The 22333-nt window shown below is 36.7% G+C and overlaps 2 long non-coding RNA genes across 8 annotated transcripts in view; one reads left to right on the forward strand and one right to left on the reverse strand.

Annotated features, from left to right (window-relative positions):
• Positions 1-2430: 2430 nt before the first annotated feature.
• Positions 2431-3863, forward strand: LOC135225620 (uncharacterized). The gene is made up of 2 exons (XR_010317045.1): positions 2431-2729; positions 3511-3863. It is a non-coding gene; the product is annotated as an uncharacterized LOC135225620 (long non-coding RNA).
• A 72-nt stretch (positions 3864-3935) lies between these two features.
• Positions 3936-22333, reverse strand: part of LOC135225619 (uncharacterized) — a 568725-nt gene continuing 550327 nt past the window's right edge. For 2 of the 7 annotated variants that reach the window (XR_010317041.1, XR_010317042.1), the window contains 3 exons: positions 7440-8429; positions 5222-5373; positions 3977-4448 (listed from right to left, as the gene is read on the reverse strand). This is a non-coding gene — a long non-coding RNA (uncharacterized LOC135225619). Of the gene's footprint in view, positions 4449-5221; positions 5374-7439; positions 8430-12282; positions 12550-22333 lie in introns of those variants that run through there. The other 5 variants (XR_010317043.1, XR_010317044.1, XR_010317040.1 and 2 more) reach the window with 5 other exon arrangements.

The following is a 22333-nucleotide window of genomic DNA, read 5'->3' on the forward strand; positions in this document are numbered from 1 at the left end:
GCAGCATTTAAATCTCCAGGTCACAGATAACTACTTACTGGAGACAGCATTGAAGTCTCCAGGGATGTAGATAACTACTTACTGGAGGCAGCATTTAAATCTCCAGGTCACAGATAACTACTTACTGGAGGCAGCATTGAAGTCTCCCAGGGATGTAGATAACTACTACTGGAGGCAGCATTTAAAATCTCCAGGTCACAGATAACTACTTACTGGAGGCAGCATTGAAGTCTCCAGTGATGTAGGTAACTACTTACTGGAGGCAGGATTGAAGTCTCCAGGGATGTAGATAACTACTTACTGGAGGCAGCAATTGAAGTCTCCAGGGGACATAGATAACTTCTTACTGAGGCAGGATTGAAGTCTCCAGGGACATAGATAACTTCTTACTGGAGACAGCATAGGAGTCTCTAGGGATGTAGATAACTACTTACTGGAGGCAGCATTTAAATCTCCAGGTCACAGATAACTACTTACTGGAGGCAGCATTGAAGTCTCCAGGGATGTAGATAACTACTTACTGGAGGCAGCATTGAAGTCTCCAGGGACATAGATAACTTCTTACTGGAGGCAGCATTGAAGTCTCCAGGGACATAGATAACTTCTTACTGGAGGCAGCATTGAGTCTCCAGGGACATAGATAACTACTTACTGGAAGCAGCATAGGAGTCTCCAGTCACAGATTACTACTTACTGGCGCATTAAGTCTCCTGGTCACATAACACTTACTGGAGGCAGCATTGAAGTCTGGTCACAGATAACTACTTACTGGAGCATCATAGGATTTCTCCAGGTCACAGATTACTACTTACTGGAGGCAGCATTTAAATCTCCAGGTCACATATAACTACTTACTGGAGGCAGCATTTAAATCTCCAGGTCATAGATAACTACTTACGGAGGCAGCATTTAAATCTCCGGTCAAGATACTACTTAATGAGGCAGCATTGAAGTCTCCAGGTCACAGATAACTACTTTACTGAAGCAGCATAGGAGTCTCAGTACAGTTACTACTTCTGGGAGGCAGCAATTTAAATTCTCCCAGGTCACCTATAACTACTTACTGGGCAAGCATTTAAATCTCAGGTCATAGATAACTACTTACTGGAGGCAGCATTTAAATCTCCAGTTTCACAGATACTACTTACTGGAGCCGCATTTAAATCTCCAGGTCACAGTACCTACTTAGCTGGAAAGGCAGCATTTAAACTCCAGTCAACAGATTACTACTTACTGCGGCCGCATTGAAGTCTCCATGGATGTAGATAACTACTTACTGGAGACAGCAATGAAGTCTCCATGGATGTAGATAACTACTTACTGGGGACATAGCATTGAAGTCCTCCAGGGTGAGATAACTACTTACTGGGGACAGCAGTGGAAGTCCTCCAGGGAATCTAATAACTACTACTGGAAGCAGCTGGGATTCTCCATGTCACAGATTACTACTTACTGGAGACCGCATTGAAGTCTCCAGGATGTAGATGACTTACTTATTGGAAGCAGCACTAGGAGTCTCCAGGTCACAGATACTACTTAATGGAGGAAGCATTTAAAAATCTCCCAGGTTTCACAGATAATTACTTACTGGAGGCAGCATTGAAGTCTCCAGGTCTACAGATTTACTACTTACTGGATGGCAGCTATTTAATTAAATCCCTCCAGGTCACAGCCCCGATAAACTACTTACTGGGGAGGCCAGCATCGGAGTCTCCTGTTGGAGACTAAAGGCCTGTCCACACGAGCGGGCCTGATCGGCGTGCTCCAGGGTTCACGGGCAAATTCTGGCGGGCTTACCCGTGAGTGTTGTCCACACGGGTGAGGCGATGGAGAGGTGGGCGTGCCCGACGATGCCAGTAGTGTGTTTCCAATTGCGGTACGATAAACATGGTACCTACCGCAAAGAAGATGATATTGTTTAGCATGATAATTGCTATCTGTGTGATGAAAAAGAAGAAAAAGGAGAGAAAATGGTGCAAAGAATGGCTCAGTAAAACAAATGTATATGGTTCTAACGTACGTCTGCCAGGGTCGAAGCTCAAGCCATCGGGCACCACCATGGTGATTTTGCTACAAGACCCATCGGGCAATTTAACGGTTTGCCCGACAAGTGTGCCCGTTACAGGGGAAGTCCGCCGATCAGGCCCGATCGTGTGGACAGGCCTTTAAATACTGCCTCTAGTAAGTAGTAATCTGTGAAGTGTAATCAACTTTGGCTAGATGATTTCTGTAATGGTATGTTTTAAAACCTGTCGGTAGACACAAGGCATTTCCCTTATTACCAGGCTTGATTGGTTTGTATATCTAAAGTTTGAAGAAACACGTCAGTTTATCCAATGGCTGCATTTTGCTCAAAGGCTGTGCGCTTTATTCTGGCAACTGAATCTAGTTTGACAAGCACTGAATGTTTTATGGTTTAGAAGCCATCTCTGTCAGTAACTACCTTTCATAATGGGAAAATGTATATTTTTTGGGAGGATAGCTCCTAAACTCTTTGCTTGTTAACATTTATTATTTATATTTCTTCTAGATGTGTGTATAAGGTTGCCAGCGTGTAATCGTTAGGCCGCTACTGTACAAGAACTTCAAAGACATCTTTAAGACTGAATGTATCTTTAGGAATTAACGGGACGGGAAGTCATCTGAGAGGACGAAGTCTGACTGGATGGAAGCTGTCCAGGTCTTGTTAAACAAGGCTTAAGCTACTCTTTATATGTATTTCTCTTTGGGTACGTACTTAAATCCATTGTTATAATATGGATGGTTTAAAATTTAATTTGGAGACTTAGAGAAGCCGTACATAAACTTAATTATCTTTTACCCACAAGTTAGACAATTCTGTAAGAATAACCAGGGATTTTAATTTAATTTGTAGCGCCAACTAATTACGATTTCGGAAGATATTTCCTGGCGCGTTATATCATCTTGTTATAGAACCCTTTTGATATTTAATTGAAGCATTTTACTACTTGACAATGTATTTTTAAATTATGAACTGGAGATTCACTTTTCCGCATTAAATGGACGATTTCGAAAATATCCCGAGACACAGTAAAATACTATGATGATTCCAAAAGTATGTTTGAGTAAATGTTCTAAAAGTTTCTATCGTTAGGTTTGTCTTAAATATACTTCAACGTAATGGGGCCCCATTCAATGTTGTCCCGTGCTTGGGAGATATCTAAGCAGTCAAAATATTACCGTTAGACACTCCATCCAAGTAAAATTATTAAAGGAGTCTAATTACGAAAGACACTTCATAATTTTCTTTGTTTGGGGAAACAAACAAATCTCAAGATCTTTAATTTGGTATTGCTGCTTCTACATGAAAGAAATAGTTATGCAGTTTTTGTTTTAGTTGCCATATTTTTAATACCTTTAATCAATTAACTGAAAAGAATATGGCCTTGAATCTGGCTAGAAACTCATCAAATGTTTAGTTTATGATTTAAGTGATGCAAGTTCGATGAATTTGAAGTTTATTTTCATTCTTAACTGGTATTTTTTCAGGTATAAGCGGTTAGTTATCATCCTGTGCTTCACACGGCTAAAGTAGGAATAAATCGATCGACGATTATGCAACTAGCATGAACAGAGCCTACGTAGATCGTTCTGGGTGAAAGTAATAGTTAGTTGACGTCGATCGAAGAGGGTGTAACTAGAATATAGTTGCACCCTCAACGATCGATGTAGGACTCAAATGACCCGAATCTACATCGATCGACGAGGGTGCAACTAGAAATAAGTCCAACATCGATCTAGGAGGGTGGAAATAGGATGAACCGAACTTACAATTGTGGTTAAAGAAATTTGAAGCGAAGAAGAAGTAAATTAAAGTTGATTAAAGGAGAAATTGAAAGAAAGTTTAAATTCTGTACCTTTATTCATAATTATTTTGGTTTAAATTCTGTACTTTTATTCATTCATTATTATTACAGTTAAGGAAAAATTGTTTGATGACTCTAAAAGTGAGAATAACTTGCTCTAGTTTATTATTTTTGACTCTGTAACCTGCGTATAAAAAAAAGGTTGAAGCTTAGCTAACGTGTCCAAAAGTGTGTGAATCCTCTTCTCCGGAGTGTATAAAAAAACTGTTCTCCAAATAGTTTACTCCAAAGAGGGTGTAATGTTCCAAGAAGGTTCTCTCCAGAATTATTTCTCTACGTCAGCATTCTAATGGATGAACCACAATATTAGTTCCATCAGTTACAGTCGACTTCCATCAGGACTCCATCCAGCACTGGAGACTGCCTTCTTGATATAACATTTCTACTGAATTAAAAACTACATGACGCGATTGTATGAAACTCGCTTATGTAGACGCCCTCCTTCAGATCCGAGGCGTTGATTATGCACTTCCTAGAAGCCGAAAAGCCCCATCTTCAGATGAGAGGCGTTGCGATCTCACACTGCCCTTACCTCTCATCTACGAAACTGAGCGCACTAATCTGTAAAAATTAAAGTAAATTAAAGTTAGAATATAATTTAATAAAAATTAAAAATGTAATCCTCTGAATAAAAATTTTAATTTACTTTCCAATCCATTCACAATACTTAAGATTGCGGTAGTGATTTTTTATTTTTGGTATTAACCGTTGCAAAGCCCCGCATGTCGTTTACGCTATCCTACAAAAATCCTGCCAAAAACCTAGATCACCTATAAAGTAATTTTTCTTTAATTTGCAATTAAATTTATAGTTCGGAAATGCTTAATTGAGAAATAGCCACAGTTGTATAAATAAAAATTAAGCTGTATAACAAAGCAAGAATTACAGTGAGCAATAACTAAAATTAGTTACATATGTAATCCTTACCACTTCTCATTGCTGCGGAAATTTGGAGAAATATGCAGTTACCTTAAAATCAGACGAGCTCCGAGATATGACTCAAAAGCAATTCTTAAGAATAATGGTTGACCCGCAATGCAAAATATTGGTTGATATGCTAAGCAATTCATTTTGATAAACTATCTATCAATCCACCGGCTTCAGTAATCAACTATTTTAACTCTTGGTTCCAGCCTTGATTGCTACTATACTCAATACTACAATATTGCCATTTTGCTCTCCTTAATTTTGACATTCCTATCATAAGACAGCCAAACAGAAAAGATTTTGAAACTGCCTAAACTAATATACTTAATCTCCGATTACAACTTATTTAAAATCCATTCAACAAAGTTTCTGCCTAGTGAGTGTAAGCAAGTACAAATTAAACTTACAAACTCGTCTCCGGAAAGTTTTAGTGACCAAGCGATGCAGTGCCTGGATTTTTTTTTTTTTCTAGTTAAATTTTCCTGTAAGATCCCACCATTTTCGGGAACACTTTAAAGTCCTCGGCTCTGAGCACCAATGGCCGTATTATGTCCTGGCCCTGCAAATAATGTCAACTTCAATATATCAGTTCGAAACTATGATTTCAATACTCGTAGCGCTCCATAACACTCAAAATTTGCCATCTAGAGCATAAGTAGCAGCAGCGTCACAGATCTAATAAAGCGAAACCCACGAGGTGGGGCACACCAATATAAATTCCCAAATGAACACACAGCAGTATTAAACCATATAAATGAATATCCATAATGCACAAAGCAAGCAAAACTTTGGGGAATATCAAGATAGCAAACGTCCCGCCTGGCGAGACTGAAGGAAATATGGGTAACCGTGGCAAGAGTGTCTTATACTAAATCGAGAAGGTTGTCGAAGATCAAAACCAAAATGGTTAACAGCACGAAGAACGAAATGCTCATCACATAGCAGATGATGTTTAAAAATCTATGCAGTCAGTAAGTGCCTTACTGTCAACGACATATAACCATTAGAGGCAATGGTAAAAAATTTTGACAAAACAAACAGAACCTATGTTCTCTCTACGGAAAGGGAGTTCAAATTGTCAGGTTCACTAGTACAAAAACTTGCATCATACAAATTCAAAACCTGGCAAACCACAGATCAGGGCCACTAGGCCACTACCAAATTAGGTTTAAATATTTGAATATCCATTCTACACGCAACTAATGGACTATGAAATCATGAGTTTGTCGTTTATAATAAAGCTTAAAACAACGTTGAGAAAGGACATTTAACTCCCTCACCCAAAACTTAATTGCCCTATAACTAAAATGACGTGGGAGCCATTAATTAAATGCATTACTTTTATTCAAACCTTAAAGAATACCTAGTATCTGAAGGAGGCAAGCCGGATGGAGTGAATGATAGTCTAAAAATGATTGTATACAAATTAACCTCAAGGAACTGCTCACAACCTATACAAGGGTATTTAAAAATAAAACCTCGATGGCCCTAATGATGGCCGATAAGCCCCCAAACAACTGAGCTTTATGTATTTAATTCAACAGACAGAATGTCTCTAAAATAAAACCTAGATGGACAAAAGCCGAAAAAGCTCCACCAAAACTAAACCAAGATTGACGGAATGGTGGGCGAAAAGAAACGCTCGAAAAATAGTGGATTTACTCATGAAACTGACCAGAAACCCTCTTAAATTAACCTGGGTGAACTGAATGAATAATGGCTGAAAAGATTCTTAAATATTGAAACGTGGATGGACTGAATGAAGCCTCAAAATATAATCCTGGATTAACAGAATGATTACCGATAAAATGGTCTCCATATATTTTAAAACTTAGATTGACAATATAACTGAAGACTACCAAAAATAAATCAAGACAACACTTCCACTTCACGCCATTCTCATCACTCATCCCAGCTATTAATTTCATTACCGGTTATAGCTCAATAGAACCAAGCTAATTTTCCCACAGTATTATCATCAAGAATCAAATACAGCCTTCATTTTTTTCTGAATACAGGTTCAATTTAAAACAGCATACAGTCATTATCAATCTTTTCATTTACTGTGTTCTTAGGACTATTGCTTCAAATCAATGGGGTGTGTTAAGCATAAGATAAAATGGATTTTGTCTATTGAATAAAGATCATTTCACTGCTGCCAGTGGAATAGTGTGACTAGTACACAGTTTGATGTACCTTCTAGAATAATCGGGTAAACTAGACTAAGCTAGGACTTTCCATCCTAACATCAAAAACAACCAGTTTAACTTAAGCTCAAACTTTGTACAAAGCCCATTTAGCAGGGACGTTTTACTTTCCATAGAATTCAGCTTTCAGAATACCAAAATCTCTAATGATTACTGAAACAATGAAACCAGCTCTTAAATTCATCTCTGAATTTTTTTTTTTTACAGTTACTTGAATCTGTCCTTGAAAGTTTTTGACTGAAGACAAGTGTCAGCTATTAGTTTTAGGAGTTCAGTTAGAATGGAAAATGTTACTGAATATCAATACCAGTTAGTATACATGTTCCAAAACGCTTGGCCTGATGTAAGGCTTTTCAAGAAGACAACTTTCCATCAATAATACGTACCATGTAAAAAAAAAATATATATAAATTCATACTTATTACACTGGAAATCCTTAGCCTTGACCTATCCATACACTATCTCGTGTTTATTTCTTACTATCTGCCTCCCAGATCCATTTGAACTCCTGTAGGGAAAAGTTTTCTCTCTCTCTCTCTCTCTCTCTCTGGCAGCAATCACCAGTTTGTTAAAGGTCGCTTGTCCATGCTTTACCTGGAAAGTAATTTAATTAAGAGTACCTTTGAAATCTGTTGACCATAAAGAGCCAGTTTATATGACTTGACACACCTGACATTATAAAATAATCTTCATACCCACAAGCTTCACTATACTACAAAGTTACACTATTTTGAATATTGACAGGCTTTCAATATTGAATCTGCCCTTAAAAGTTTTTCATTATACTACAGCTACACTATTTTGAATATTGACAGGCTTTCAATATTGAATCTGCCCTTAAAAGTTTTTCATTATACTACAGTTACACTATTTTGAATATTGATAAACTTTTTATAAAAAAAATAACAGTATTTAGAATAACAAATCACATAATTTTCATATATTTTCCTAAAACAGTTACGTTCAAGTTACTTTGGGTTTTAAATCACCGTGAAACTGCAATTACTGTGAGGGACCTTACTGAGGCAAGGGAAAATCCAGATTAATCATACAAATTATGGTAGCAAATAATTTCATCACAACATGCAATAATTTCTAATTTCCTTGCAATGGTGATTTGCCACTGCAGTTTCCCTATGTTACAGGTATCAGTGGATACTTTGAATCTAGAAGCAGTTTGACTTGAACCCTCAAAATTTGTATTTTCAAATTAAAAGTCACTATTAATTTCTTATATTCATAAACTTTACTTTCTTGAAACCCAGTTATATCCACAAGAAATAATTCACTGTTTTCCGAATGACATTCCAGGAGTTCCTTTTCTCCAGTGGCTGTCAGTCTTATCCATTCAGCCTTTTCTCGACTCATTTCGATTTGTTCCACAACTGCTTCTACAAGATTTCTCAACCTGCAAGGAATTGAAATATTGGTTAGTGTCTTGGTATTAACTCGAATCCCAGGGGATCGCACCTCCCCCAGGCCTATGAAATAAGTTCAGAACTATTTTGATAGTTTCACTTGCTCTGCGTCACTGGAGATTACTGCTGCGAGGGGAGGTTAGGGGAGGGGAGGGGAAAGATATGGGACGGTTTCTATCGTGGTGGTAGTTTGAATTAATCTGGCTGGCGTTTGCCCGAGTACTGTAAGGTGGTGGAGAACTGAAACCAAATAATCATTCTTCTAATTACCTGGCTGACTGTCAAGTCACTTTTCCTACTTTAAAAACGGGCTAAAGAACAACTAGTCTACTTGCGTTCCCTTTATTAATGAATGTTTGATAACCAATGTCTCCACTTCTACTAAATGATCACCAAATTGATCCACTATCAAATCCACCACAGTACTACTGGTGTGAATACAGCCTGTAATTTAAGACTAAATCAATTAATGAACGTAACTTTGTGGATATTTTTTCTTTTAAAAACGTGCGTAACAACAACTTTGAAGAACTCTAGGATTTTCATCGGCATCACCAAGGCAAAATGTTTAACGTCAGTTACGATATATCACAGGAACATGTCTAAACACTGATCCATTTGAAGATGCACACCGTATTCATCATATTGCCAGACTTAGGAATATATCCAAGACCAAGTAACACACCATAGTATGACATTTACAGTCTTACCTTAAAACTTTAGAACATTACATTATTACTTATACTTTACGAGAGAAATAAGATTCTAAAGCTATTTTTACACATTAAATTGAATTAAATAAACCATAAACCAGGTTATGAAATCTGAGAAAAGCCTTTGTACCTAGATCTGTTACTTATTAATCTTCCTATTGCTAAGCTTCTTGCACAACGAAATTTACCTTCTGTTCCTTGTAGACTCTAATCTACTTTAAGAGAAAAACTATAATGGATTGAACATCTTGGTACGCATTAGGATTTTGCCTTATTGACATAGCATCTCTCGCCTTTTCAATAGTACTGTAGAAACCATACTGTTAAAATTGAGATAGTACACTTAAAATTAAATCGTGTTAGAGTACATTTAAAGTAATGAAAATATTAAGTAATGTCATGGTAGTCATAAGACCATAGTATTGTAGTGATGCGTTCTAAAGGACGTTATTAGTAATATTTGCTGCAGTTGCTAATATTTACAGATGTATGTTTAGCTTGTAAATATATGACAATGCTCGTTATATGGATTAAATGTACTTAAACACGAATTTAACAAAGGTCCTAGAGAACTCACAATTGACACATACTACATTAAAAACTTTATATTATCTATGCTTAAAAAAAATTGAGCTAGTTTCTTCCAAGCCTAAAGTTGTTTCTTCCAAGCCTAAAGTTGAAAGGTTCGTTCACTATGTCACACGTTGTCTCAAGGATAATTATGATTTTGCCACAGCTAATCATTAACGATACTATGAATACAACGCTATTTGGCAGAATTTCTACATTTTTACATTTTTGCAGAAAGTTCCAGACAGCATTCACGGCATTATGCATAAAATGAGTTTTTAAAATGTCTCTAGACCTACTAATGTTCATTACTTGCAAATTCTATAGTACATATACAATATACTAAATGAACTTAGACATTGGATATTTTCGAGTGAGCAACCCTTTAGTAGTACTTAACGTATTATAGCAACCGATACCTAGAAAGGTACTGTAATCCACTCTGCTGACAAGCAAATCACGAAGAAAGTCAACTCTTCCCAATCCTAATGATCAAGAGCAGCCAGACGTAACAGTTTATGATTAAATCTTGTACTTCAAGCTTCATTATCATGTTCCGACTGACATTCCTGGCCACATTTTTGGCAAAGACAGCTGACATCTCAAAGTTAAAGTAATTTTTCACTGAATTTCCTTCTATTACCCAGCATTCTCACACCCTATCTTTTTCAAGTAATTCCTGAACTGCCTCTTAAAAATGAGTAGATACTGTAAAAAAAATGTATACAAACTATCCTACCACCAAGGAAATTCGGATATAAAGAAGCAAATCCCAGTAACCATTTCAACAAGTCTTAAAAGATTACAGTACAGGTATCCTTGTCACACGCTTAATTGTTAACAAATGCAGTATACGTTACGAGCAATCTTGTAGCCCAAACTCCACTGTATTAGATCCAACTAAGGATAGGAAGCCGTTTAATAATTATACTACACCTTAAAATATTAAATCTTACATTCCTTTAAATCTATTGTAGGTCGAGATCAGGGTATTTCTATATAAGCATTCCTCATCGTTCATACCCGCTAATACGAAAGCCACCGGGAATTGGGGCGTCAAAATGTATTTCGCCGTGTTTAGTACGAGCCCCTGGGGGTTAATTACAGTCGTCCGAATAAATGTTACTTAAAATTCTTGTTCAGGAGGTAAAACTGCATAGAAAAACCGCAACTGCCATAGCTATAGGCCGCCGCATAATAGTAATATAGATCTACCGAGATCAGATAGCATTTTACACTTGGCACCATTACCCTTACTACAACACCAGCAAGGCTTAACTAAAAATCATGATCCAAGCCAAGCTTCAGCTGATAATTCTCTTAAAAAAAATTTCAGGTTAGAGCCTGTCATAGCAATGACGGGAAACTGACTATAGTCGTTAAGCACGACCGCCGATGAAATATAACTTAAGAGATTTTTATACCCATATTTAGAAATCTCTAGGAATCTGAAAACTACGGGTAATTATCATAGCTAATCTTAAAACAATTATTTCAAAACCTTAAGTTCAGTTTCGACCAATATTTCAAAAGCAAACTGTACTTTTTCCTTAAGCCAAACCAAGTAGCTTTAAAGCTATCCAAAGTACCATACAATTACAAGAACAAAATTCCAATGGCAGTATTCCAGAAAGGTTATCAACCTGGAGGCTCTAGACCGAAGTATGGTTATTCACTATCACCATCCGACTAAGTTAATTTCCTCTCGTTTTTATCTTTTTTTTTTATTACCTTATAGGACTAATAGAATTATGAACAACTCTTGCTGTACTGCATATTTATCAGCCGATCCGGAGGAAGCTAATTAGCACTTACTTTCGCCTGTTTGAACTGCATTTCGCATGAAAGTTTACCATTTGTAAATTCAGACTAAAAGGATCGTGTTTGAAGTGGATTTAGTTTGTCATTAATTTTCAGTAAGCGGGTTTCCTGATCTTTACTAAAAAACCCAGTTTGACTAGAATAGCAAATTTTTTTATATATTAACTACCTATTCAGTCTAAAACTAGCCCAAAACATCCTACAAAAATGATGCAAATTGTGACTAAATACGTACTGAAACTACAAAAACAAAATTATCACTTTCCTAGCATCAGCCGACATAATTGGACTGAAAATGTTGAAACGGATTCTCGCTTTTTTTACCATAAATGATATTAGCTGGTGCACGAGCCCTATTGACCTCACGTTTGTAATAATCGCAGTTAAACTAAATTTTACAATTACAGTAAAATGACTATCTGAAGTGAAGTGTACTACAGACTAAATCACACGCTAGTAACTTTACAAAATCCTTGATAAAAATCTTGCCACCCTTACGAAATATACTAACTTCTAACCCAAATGTCCTAAGGAAAGGAAACGAAACAGACACTGACTGACAAAGGATACTATATCCGAAAAATAACCTGGGCAAAAATTTCCATTAGTCTACCATATAAAAACTATTGCTCTTCCTAAGAAGACATCCCACATCCATAATACACAGACATTCCATTCCACGAAACCATCGTGTTCGATATCAAATTTTTACTCTCGTTAACTAAAAAACTCAACTTACAACACGAGCGTACCTTCGTACTACGAAACCTTGTAAAACACCGTCGATTTAAGTCACCAAAATCTACTGTAAAATGTAGAATCACACACGAATGTAAATGGCGTCCTGTATCTTTCCAGCACTAATGTCTTTTAAAAGCTTCCAGCCAATCGTAGGCGTCCGTGTCATTCTTTTTGGAGAAAGAATGAGAAAACGAATCCTGATTGGTTGAGAGGAAAACAAGGAATCTTAAAAAAAAAAAAATTTTATATAACGCCTCACGTCACCACAAGTAGCACCAGTGACATCTGTGGGTTACGGGATTAACTAAGAAATAAAAATGAACGGAACATCTTGAAAAATCCTATTAACTACGATTAAAAAGCAAATTGACGTTTTATTGGACATGTTGATGTGTAAAAGGTTAAAGAAAAATACAAGTCCTTTACAGCGGCCCTTTACCCTGAATTAGGATAGTGGCAGCTATTATTGTGGAATGTTGCAATAATATTTCTGTCCACGATACATTTAAAATAAAATGAGGGTCTCAGCTGACGAAACGCGCTTTAAAAAACAATTGACGGTATCAATTGAGAATTCCCTGCTGACGTTTCATGAGATGATATATTACTATAATTCTAATCAGGATAACCTTGATTCAGGTTTTTCTTTTTAGTTTTAAAAATGGAGATTTGGAAACAGGAACAAACAGAAATTCGACCCGTTAAATCTAGTCGTCAATTTGATACAGAATGCCCAGACAAGTGATGAATTTTAATATTATTATTGTTATCAATTGTTAATTATTTATATCAAGAGATGGGGATCCACTGACACGAAGAAACCACTTGTTGCGTTTTATGACTTTCCCTGTGTAAAGCAGTACCCAAGATGATCTCGGATTCGAGCTTCTCTCATCACTTGTTAACTGCATCACAGCCTACGCGCAACTGGCATCATCATCACCGAGTCTTATGATTCGAGCCGTGTTACTAACAATATCATTGACAATAATGGGAGAATTGTCAATATAATTGACTATATATATATATATATATATATATATATATATATACATACACACACACACACACACACACACACACACATATATATATATATATATACATATATATATATATATATATATATATATATATTATATATACTATATTGTATATGTATATATTAAATTTGATTTGACCATCAAGTCTTAAAGAAATGAATTCGTATGTTATGCGGTACACAACGAAGAGTTGTATATATATGACTTTCCTGGATTAACTAACATACTACCTCCAAAATATATAAAAGAATTTTTATACGTTTGGCTGTGAGAGTTTTACTAGACAAGATATATTGGCTGGCAATAAAAACGTTAATTATAAATAGTCACGCTTTAAATAGACCTCACTCATACTGTTCAACTAAAGTTCAACAAATACACTTTAGTCCTAACTTTATACCATTTCTAACCGCTTTATTAAGATTACAAAATGAAGTTTGAGTAACAAACGTATGAAAACGTACCAACTATTCGTTACATTTTCAGCATCCTGGTATTTCTCTATTCAAATTCAATTAATACGCCTCCGAGTGCAAAGTTTCAAGCCTAAACTCTTTAAGCCAACCGACTTTTCAACAACTTCGTTTTTCTGTAAAAGACGGAAAAACATAGAAATTTCATTTTCATCTCTGAGTGAAAATTCGAATAAAAAAAAACCATATTGAATTTCTGTTCTTAACACATTTTCCTTTGAATAAGTTTGACTTTATACTCATGGGGCAATTTTACACGTCATATACACATAATGCATGAGTGTATACATGTCTAAGTACATGCATGCATACATATATTTATATGTATATATATGTAAATATATATATATATATATATATATATATATATATATATATATATATATATAGGGAGAGAGAGAGAGAGAGAGAGAGAGAGAGAGAGAGAGAGAGAGAGAGAGAGAGAGTGGGAGGGGGGGGGGATATCCTGCATTGTCAAGCAGACTTTACAGAAACAAAGCCCAACAACTCTGATGAAAATTACGAACGATACTGTTATACATGCAAAGCAAACCTACCCTGTTCATTGCCATCATAAATTGCAATGGTTCAAATTGGCCTCACTCACCAATATAAAAGATAGATTGAAATAACGTCATAGAAATTCATCACTGGAGCAATAGTCGTGCATATCCAATATCGAGGATTTATTGTTAATGGTATTCTTATAGACACACAGACACCCTCAGAAGAACTATAAGTGGAGTTAATGAATAAGTTTTATATTCTTTTCATTTTATCAGTTGTCGCGATATGTCCACCCTAAAGTCAATCTAATCTTGATTCACCTGGTACCAGATAATGCACTGGCTGCCAACTCATTACTTTGTTTTCAACCTCTGTAACACAAGTGTGAAATGGTTTCATGTTTGCATTCCTTAAAGGCGAACAGTATGTGGTCAGGGACGAGTCTGGTTCTGCGAGTCAATTTTCATCAAAGAGTTTCCTCGTCTGTCGATACACGACGCCGAAATGCTATCAGGTCACTGGGGATAACTGTGGTGGCTGAACTGGTCTATTCAGACAGTCATCCGGTGCCTTCTGTAATGGTTGTCTGCCACACGCACCTTTCAAAAGATTGCTCTGAAACTACATTCGACAGACCTTGGATGCTTTCAGCTTTTAGGCGTGACTTCCGCGAACGGAAATCGAACATAAAAATTTCGACACTTTCCCTACGACATATCTCTTCCCAGTTCTTCTTTGAAGTTGATGTTCAATGTTCCCTATCAAATTCATATTCTTCAAGGCCAATTTATCTGACTGCAAATGACTGTGAAAGCTAAAAGCAAATACCTTGCTGGCATAAGGCTAGATTATCTAAAAGGAACAAGTAATGGATATTATTTACGAAGCACGGCACAAGTGAAGATTTCTGTGATGGATATTGGTAGGCTTAATCAACTTAGTATCTTTACATCCTGCAATTTGCAGTAGTAAGACTTTACAGACTACGTTGAGCACCTGGAGAATGATTTCCATTAACTATCTGATTTAGTGCTATAAGGTGCCGTTCCAAAAATGGTCATCGACACCAACAAACAAATATTACTGGATTTGCTGAAAAATTATTTTGCATTTTCATTTATCACAAGTGCTACAGTAATTCCTTGAAGACTGTAGGAAAATCTTCATAAGCGTTAGAACATGTTTTACACAAGAATTATTCAGAGATTTTATTATAGATTGTGGCAAGGAACACTGCGTGAGTTGGAGGTAATCGCAAATGCTCTTTTGTATAGGATTCATTCATAATACATTTCAATGAGGATTTGTAACCACTGCATCAATTCCCGCACTTTTGCGAGCCTTCACTTTAAGGAATCGTAAGATATTGGAAAATAACGCGCACTGAAAAGGGAAAATATCAACTTTCGAAGCTCTACACAACACTTTATGCATACAAAGAGCTTTCAAAGAATAACATACATTTTTTTTCTTTCTAGCGCAAGCAAACTTTCCCGATAAAAAACCATCGATTCTTCTAGACGACGGACGGAATATGTGATTGAGGGGAAAAAGGCCGGTAATAATCGGCAGAATGACGAAATTATCAGAATTGTTCCCAGACAGTGTGGCATTTACATTTTCCTCTCCATAATGAGCGAAGTTTTCATCTTTCCTGTTTTATTGAAGGCAGTGCTCTCTCTCTCTCTCTCTCTCTCTCTCTCTCTCTCTCTCTCTCTCTCTCTCTCTCTCTCTCTCTCTCCCCCTTACAGCCCTGAGTTCCATTAAAATTGTATATATACACATATTGTGCTTGTATGGTTATAACACCGACATTGCTAACCCGAGAAAAAGTTACAAATGTTATTTTTAACCATGTGCGTTATAATTCAAGTAAATACAATTTTAATTTGCTTTAGAAATAGCTGTGCTCTCTCTCTCTCTCTCTTTCTCTCTCATGTTTGGTCTTTCTTTGTCCTTATATTTATAAAACTGCTTCCCAGAACCGGCGTGCAGAATTTCAATAATAAACTATCCAATTTAGTGCTATAATAACTTGCATGAATTCTCCCACGCAACTCGAAAACGATTACTTCATTTCCCTTGTTTATTGCTTCTTCTCTCTGTAATTACAGAGAAAGGTCAGAGACTGTGCACGGAGGCATCCGTTTACACCTGATATGCACTGCATTTGCGTCTGCGTTAATTGGAAATGCACACTGCATTCATGACATTTGCTGATTCTCAACGGAAAGGATTTATCCATCAGTCATCGATGGCGAACGAGAAAAATATTCTTTATTATCGTAGACCTTAGACTGAAAAATTTTTCTGCAAGGATCGAGAATTTGTATTCGTTTTGCCCCGAGGGATATCAATTCCAGTCTGTTCTATTCAGGAAAAGTGATTTAAAAAGAAGGGTTACGAAAGATTCTAGTGAACCATCACGCAATGAATGAAATCAAGCATCTTTATAGAAATGATTACTCTTTAAAATTGTTGGATCTTTCTCAAATAGTGACCCGCAAAGGTTTTCGGGGGTCGTTATCTACGACTAAGATTTCTTTGGGGTCGTTATTTTCATGATATTTACAGTTTTTCGTTTGTGTTTTTACGGTCATCCCCCAACGGGCTTGTACCTAAACACGCCTTTGCAAAGGTGGATACAACGGATTGAAACTCTTGGGGGTCACTATTTAGGAAAGATCCATAGTGTTTTTTGTATGCTTTTGAGCTATCTGTTTTTTATATGGCTTCATACTAAGATTTGTACAGCCAGTAAGTACTTAAAACAAAAAAAAGTTTCAAAAACACAAATGAACAACTGCTTTCGTTTGAGAGAACCCGACCAGGTTTTGATGAAATTTCGCTGCGATTCGTTGAAATTGGCTTAAAGCTTTCGTACCAATGGCGCTAAATTACTTTACCGAAAAGCCGATTTCCAAAATATCAGATCCGCTATTTAACCGGAAGCGTTTATGAGTTGACGAGGGTTATTGCATTCATTCTTTCCTCTCTCTCTCTCTCTCTCTCACTCTCTCTCTCTCTCTCTCTCTCTCTCTCTCTCTCTCTCTCTCTCTCTCTCTCAAACACACATTACATCACAAGCAAATATTTCCTTGGACCAATATAAAACAAAAGAAAAAAAGTTTCATATTTCTTTCGTGAACATCATTATCAAATAAAAAAATACTGTTGATATAAATGTGAAGTATACTTTTAATGAACAAATCCACAAAACATACAAGCAGCAAATCGTGCAAATATTATAATGAAAAGATCTTCAACATTTAAACGCTGTCCTCTCAACAGCCCAATATCGAACTGCAATAAAATTTCGTAAAACTGACCGACTTCGTTTTGAACGTTACATTAATTCTATGACATTTATGACAATCCTTTCAGCACTTTGATATTTCAAGTTATTTTGTGTGATCCTGTAAGTATTCTCCACACTGACGAAAAGACGTGTGCCTCGAAACTTAGTGAAATATTCTTTATTCCTCTAATGTGTGGTTTTTCCATTTTCATTTCATATCAGGAGAGTACAAATTAAATGTATTATAATAAAAAATTTTCCCCACACCCGCTGAGCTCCCCCCCCCCCCACCCAAATCAGCCTAAATAGATTTCATGTACGAGAAAATGAATCTTCCCACTGTTCTATGAAATGAAAAACGGCCAACAAAACTATTTTACCTTTGAGATATCCAACCAAAATTACCCGGCTATTCGGATGAAGAATTTCAATGTAAACGTTCTTCTCAATAACAGTCTAGATATGGATCAAATTCAATGTAATAAGTAATGGAACAGAATAATCCGCTAATCGAAGATTTGTTTAATTCTTTTTCACTTCACGCAAGGGAAAATAATTTTTCCCGTTTTTCCAGGAAATCAAACGTTGCAAATTGAACGAAGTCGTCTGGAATATTCATCGATAAATGGCCGGAAATGATCTCCCTCGGTTTCTTTGGTCTGTTACTTTCTCTTCCACACTTTCTTTGGTCTGTTACTTTCTCTTCTATACTTTTCTTTCCTTCAGTCTGTTACTTTTCTCCTCTCCTGGCAGGTTCTTTGCGTTCTGACTCTTTCTCCTCATCAGTTTCTTTCTTGCTCTGCTACTTTCTCTCCTCAGGTTTCTTTGGTCTGTTACTTTCTCTTTCCCAACTTTTTTGGTCTTGGTTACTTTCTATCTATTTACTTTCTCCTTCTTTATTTTCTTTAGTCTGTTACTTTGTTCTCCTCAGGTTCTTTGCTCTGCTACTTTCTCATTCCTCAGTTTCTTTGCTCTGCTACTTTCTTAACTCAGTTTCGTTGGTCTGTTATTTCTCATTCTCAAGTTTCTTGGTCTGTTACTTTCTCTTCCTCACTTCCTTTAGAACGTACTTTCTCCTCCTCAGGTTCGTTGGCTCTGCTACTGTTCTTACTTTCTCACTTTCTTTGTTCTGTTATTCCTTCCTCACTTTCTTTAGTCTGTATTTCTTCTATCTCAGTTTTCTTTAGTCCTGTTTACTTCTCTCTCAGTTCTTTGCTCGCTACTTCTCAATCGTTCTTTGGTCTGTTACTTCCTTCCTCACTTTCTTTGTCTGTTACTTTCTCTCCCACTTTCTTAGTCGTTAACTTTCTCTCCTCAGGTTCTTTCTTTGCTCTGCTAACTTTCGTTCCATCCCTCAGTTTCTTTGGTCTGGTTAGTCTTTCTCTTCCTCACTTTCTTTGGTCTGGTTACCTTTCTCTCGCGCGCCTCACTTCCTTTAGTCTGTTACTATTCTCCTCCTCAAGTCTTTGCTCTGCTCTTTCCTCTTTCCTCACTTTCCTTGGTCTTTACTTTTCTCTCCTCACTTTCTTTTGGTCTGTTACTTTCTAAATTCCTCACTTTCTTTAGTCTGGTTACCTTTCTCCTCCTCAGGTTCTTTGCTCCTGCTACTTTCTCTTGCCTCGGTTTCTTTGGTCTGTTACTTTCTCTTCCTCAGTTTCTTTAGTGCCCTGTTTACTTTTCTCTTCCTCAACTTTCTTTGGTCTGTTATCTTCTCTTCCTCAGGTTCTTTAGTCCTGTTCTTTCTCCATCTCAGGGTTTCTTTGCTCTGCTACTTTCTCTTCCTCACTTTCTTTGGTCTTTTACTTTCTCTTCCTCACTTTCTTTGGTCTGTTACTTTCTCTTCCTCACTTTCTTTAGTCTGTTACTTTCTCCTCCTCAGGTTCTTTGCTCTGCTACTTTCTCCTTCCGGTTTTCTTTGGTCTGGTTTTTACTTTTTTCTCTTCCTCAGTTTCTTTAGTCTTTGTTCTCTTTCCTCATTTCTTTGGTCTGTTATTTTCTCTTCCTCAGGTTTCTTTAGTCTGTTACTTTCTCCTCCTCAGGTTCTTTGCTCTGCTACTTTCTCTTCCTCACTTTCTTTGGTCTTTTACTTTCTCTTCCTCACTTTCTTTGGTCTGTTACTTTCTCTTCCTCACTTTCTTTAGTCTGTTACTTTCTCCTCCTCAGGTTCTTTGCTCTGCTACTTTCTCTTCCTCAGTTTCTTTGGTCTGTTACTTTCTCTTCCTCAGTTTCTTTAGTCTGTTACTTTCTCTTCCTCAGTTTCTTTAATCTGTTACTTTCTCCTCCTCAGTTTCTTTGCTCTGCTACTTTCTCTTCCTCAGTTTCTTTGGTCTGTTACTTTCTCTTCCTCACTTTCTTTGGTCTGTTACTTTCTCTTCCTCACTTTCTTTAGTCTGTTACTTTCTCCTCCTCAGGTTCTTTGCTCTGCTACTTTCTCTTCCTCAGTTTCTTTGGTCTGTTACTTTCTCTTCCTAGTTTTCTTTAGTATGTTACTTTCCCTCCTCCAGTTTCTTTGCTCTGCTACTTTTCTCTTCCTCATCTTTAGTCTGTTACTTTCTCCTCCTCAGGTTCTTTGGTCTGCTACTTTCTCTTCCTCAGTTTCTTTGGTCTGTTACTTTATCTTCCTCAGTTTCTTTAGTTTTTTACTTTCTCCTCATCAGTTTCTTTGCTCTGCTACTTTCTCTTCCTCACTTTCCTTGGTCGGTTATTTTCTCTTCCTCATTTTCTTTAGTCTGTTACTTTCTCCTCCTCAGGTTCTTTGGTCTGCTACTTTCTCTTCCTCAGTTTCTTTGGTCTGTTACTTTATCTTCCTCAGTTTCTTTAGTTTGTTACTTTCTCCTCATCAGTTTCTTTGCTCTGCAACTTTCTCTTCCTCACTTTCCTTGGTCGGTTATTTTCTCTTCCTCATTTTCTTTAGTCTGTTACTTTCTCCTCCTCAGGTTCTTTGCTCTGCTACTTTCTCTTCCTCAGTTTCTTTGGTCTGTTACTTTATCTTCCTCAGTTTCTTTAGTTTGTTACTTTCTCCTCATCAGTTTCTTTGCTCTGCTACTTTCTGTTCCTCACTTTCTTTGGTCTGTTACTTTCTCTTCCTCACTTTCTTTGGGCTGTTACTTTCTCTTCCTCACTTTTTTGGTCTGTTACTTTCTCTTCCTCACTTTCTTTAATCTATTACTTTCTCGTAATTAGTTTCTTTGGTCTATTACTTTCACTTAATCAGTTTCTTTGGTCTGTTATTTTCTCTTCCTCAATTTCTTTGGTCTGTTACTTTCTCTTCCCCACTTTTTTTGGCCTGTTACTTTCTCTTCCTAATTTTTTGGTCTGTTACTTTCTCCTCCTCAGTTTCTTTGCTCTGCTACTTTCGCTTCCTCAGTTTCTTTGGTCTGTTACTTTCTCTTCCTCAGTTTCTTTGGTCTGTTACTCTCTCTTCCTCACGTTCTTTGGTCTGTTACTTTCTCTTCCTCAGTTTCTTTAGTCTGTCACTTTCTCTTCCTCACTTTCTTTGGTCTGTTACGTTCTCTTCCTCACTTTCTTTAATCTATTTCTTTCTCGTAATTAGTTTCTTTGGTCTATTACTTTCACTTAATAAGTTTCTTTGGTCTGTTATTTTCTCTTCCTCAACTTCTTTGGCCTGTTACTTTCTCTTCCTCACTTTCTTTATTCTGTTACTTTCTCTTCCTCAGTGTCTTTGGTCTGTTATTTTCTCTTCCTCACTTTCTTTGACCTGTTACTTTCTCTTCCTCACTTTCTTTGGTCTGCTACTTTCTCTTCCTCACTTTCTTTATTCTGTTACTTTCTCTTCCTCAGTTTTTTTGTCTGTTACTTACCCTTCCTCAATTTCTTTGGTCTGTTACTTTCTCTTCGCAGTTTCTTTGGTCTGTTACTTTCTCTTCCTCAGTTTCTTTAGTCTGTTACTTTCTCTTCCTCAGTTTCTTTAGTCTGTTACTTTCTCTTCCACAGTTTCTTTGGTCTGTTACTTTCTCTTCCTCACTTTCTTTAGTCTATTACTGTCTCTTCCTCAGTTTCTTTAGTCTGTTACTTTCTCTTCCTCACTTTCTTTAGTCTGTTACTTTCTCTTCCTCACTTTCTTTGGTCTGTTACTCTCACTTTCTAATTTCCATTTCTCTGCTACTTTCTCTTCCTCAGTTTCTTTGGTCTGTTATTTTCTATTCCTCACTTTCTTTGTTCTATTACTTTCTCTTCCTTAGTTTCTTTGGTCTGTTACTTTCTCTTCCTCAGGTTCTTTGGTCTGTTATTTTATCGTTCTTTCAAGTTTGTCCTTTGGGGGTCGTGTACTTTCTCTTCCTCACTTTCTTTGGTCTGTTACTTTCTCATCCTCAGTTTCTTTGTTTTGTTACTTTCTCTTCCTCACTTTCTTTGGTCAGTTACTTTCTCTTTGTCTGTCTGTTACTCTCTCCTACGTCTAGGCATCAATCCAAGTGTTTATCTCAAGTTTTTCTATTTTTCTGACACATATCTACTGCGTTTTTTAAAATATTCTATCAGTATCATGGTATCTTCCTCGCGCGCACGCGCTCTCTCTCTCTCTCTCTCTGATGATTTTTAAGATCTTTCATCTTTGAATTGTAGAATTTTCTTCCAAATCTCTCTCTCTCTCTCTCTCTCTCTCTCTCTCTCTCCAACCTATTCATTTCGTATTTCTCCTTTCAACAGAAACGTCCATTACGATAAGACACCGTGGAAGATTTCATGAACAATTATTTCTATCATTAT

This window comes from Macrobrachium nipponense, chromosome 13, assembly GCF_015104395.2.
Source record: "Macrobrachium nipponense isolate FS-2020 chromosome 13, ASM1510439v2, whole genome shotgun sequence".
NCBI classification, from domain to species: domain Eukaryota; kingdom Metazoa; phylum Arthropoda; class Malacostraca; order Decapoda; family Palaemonidae; genus Macrobrachium; species Macrobrachium nipponense.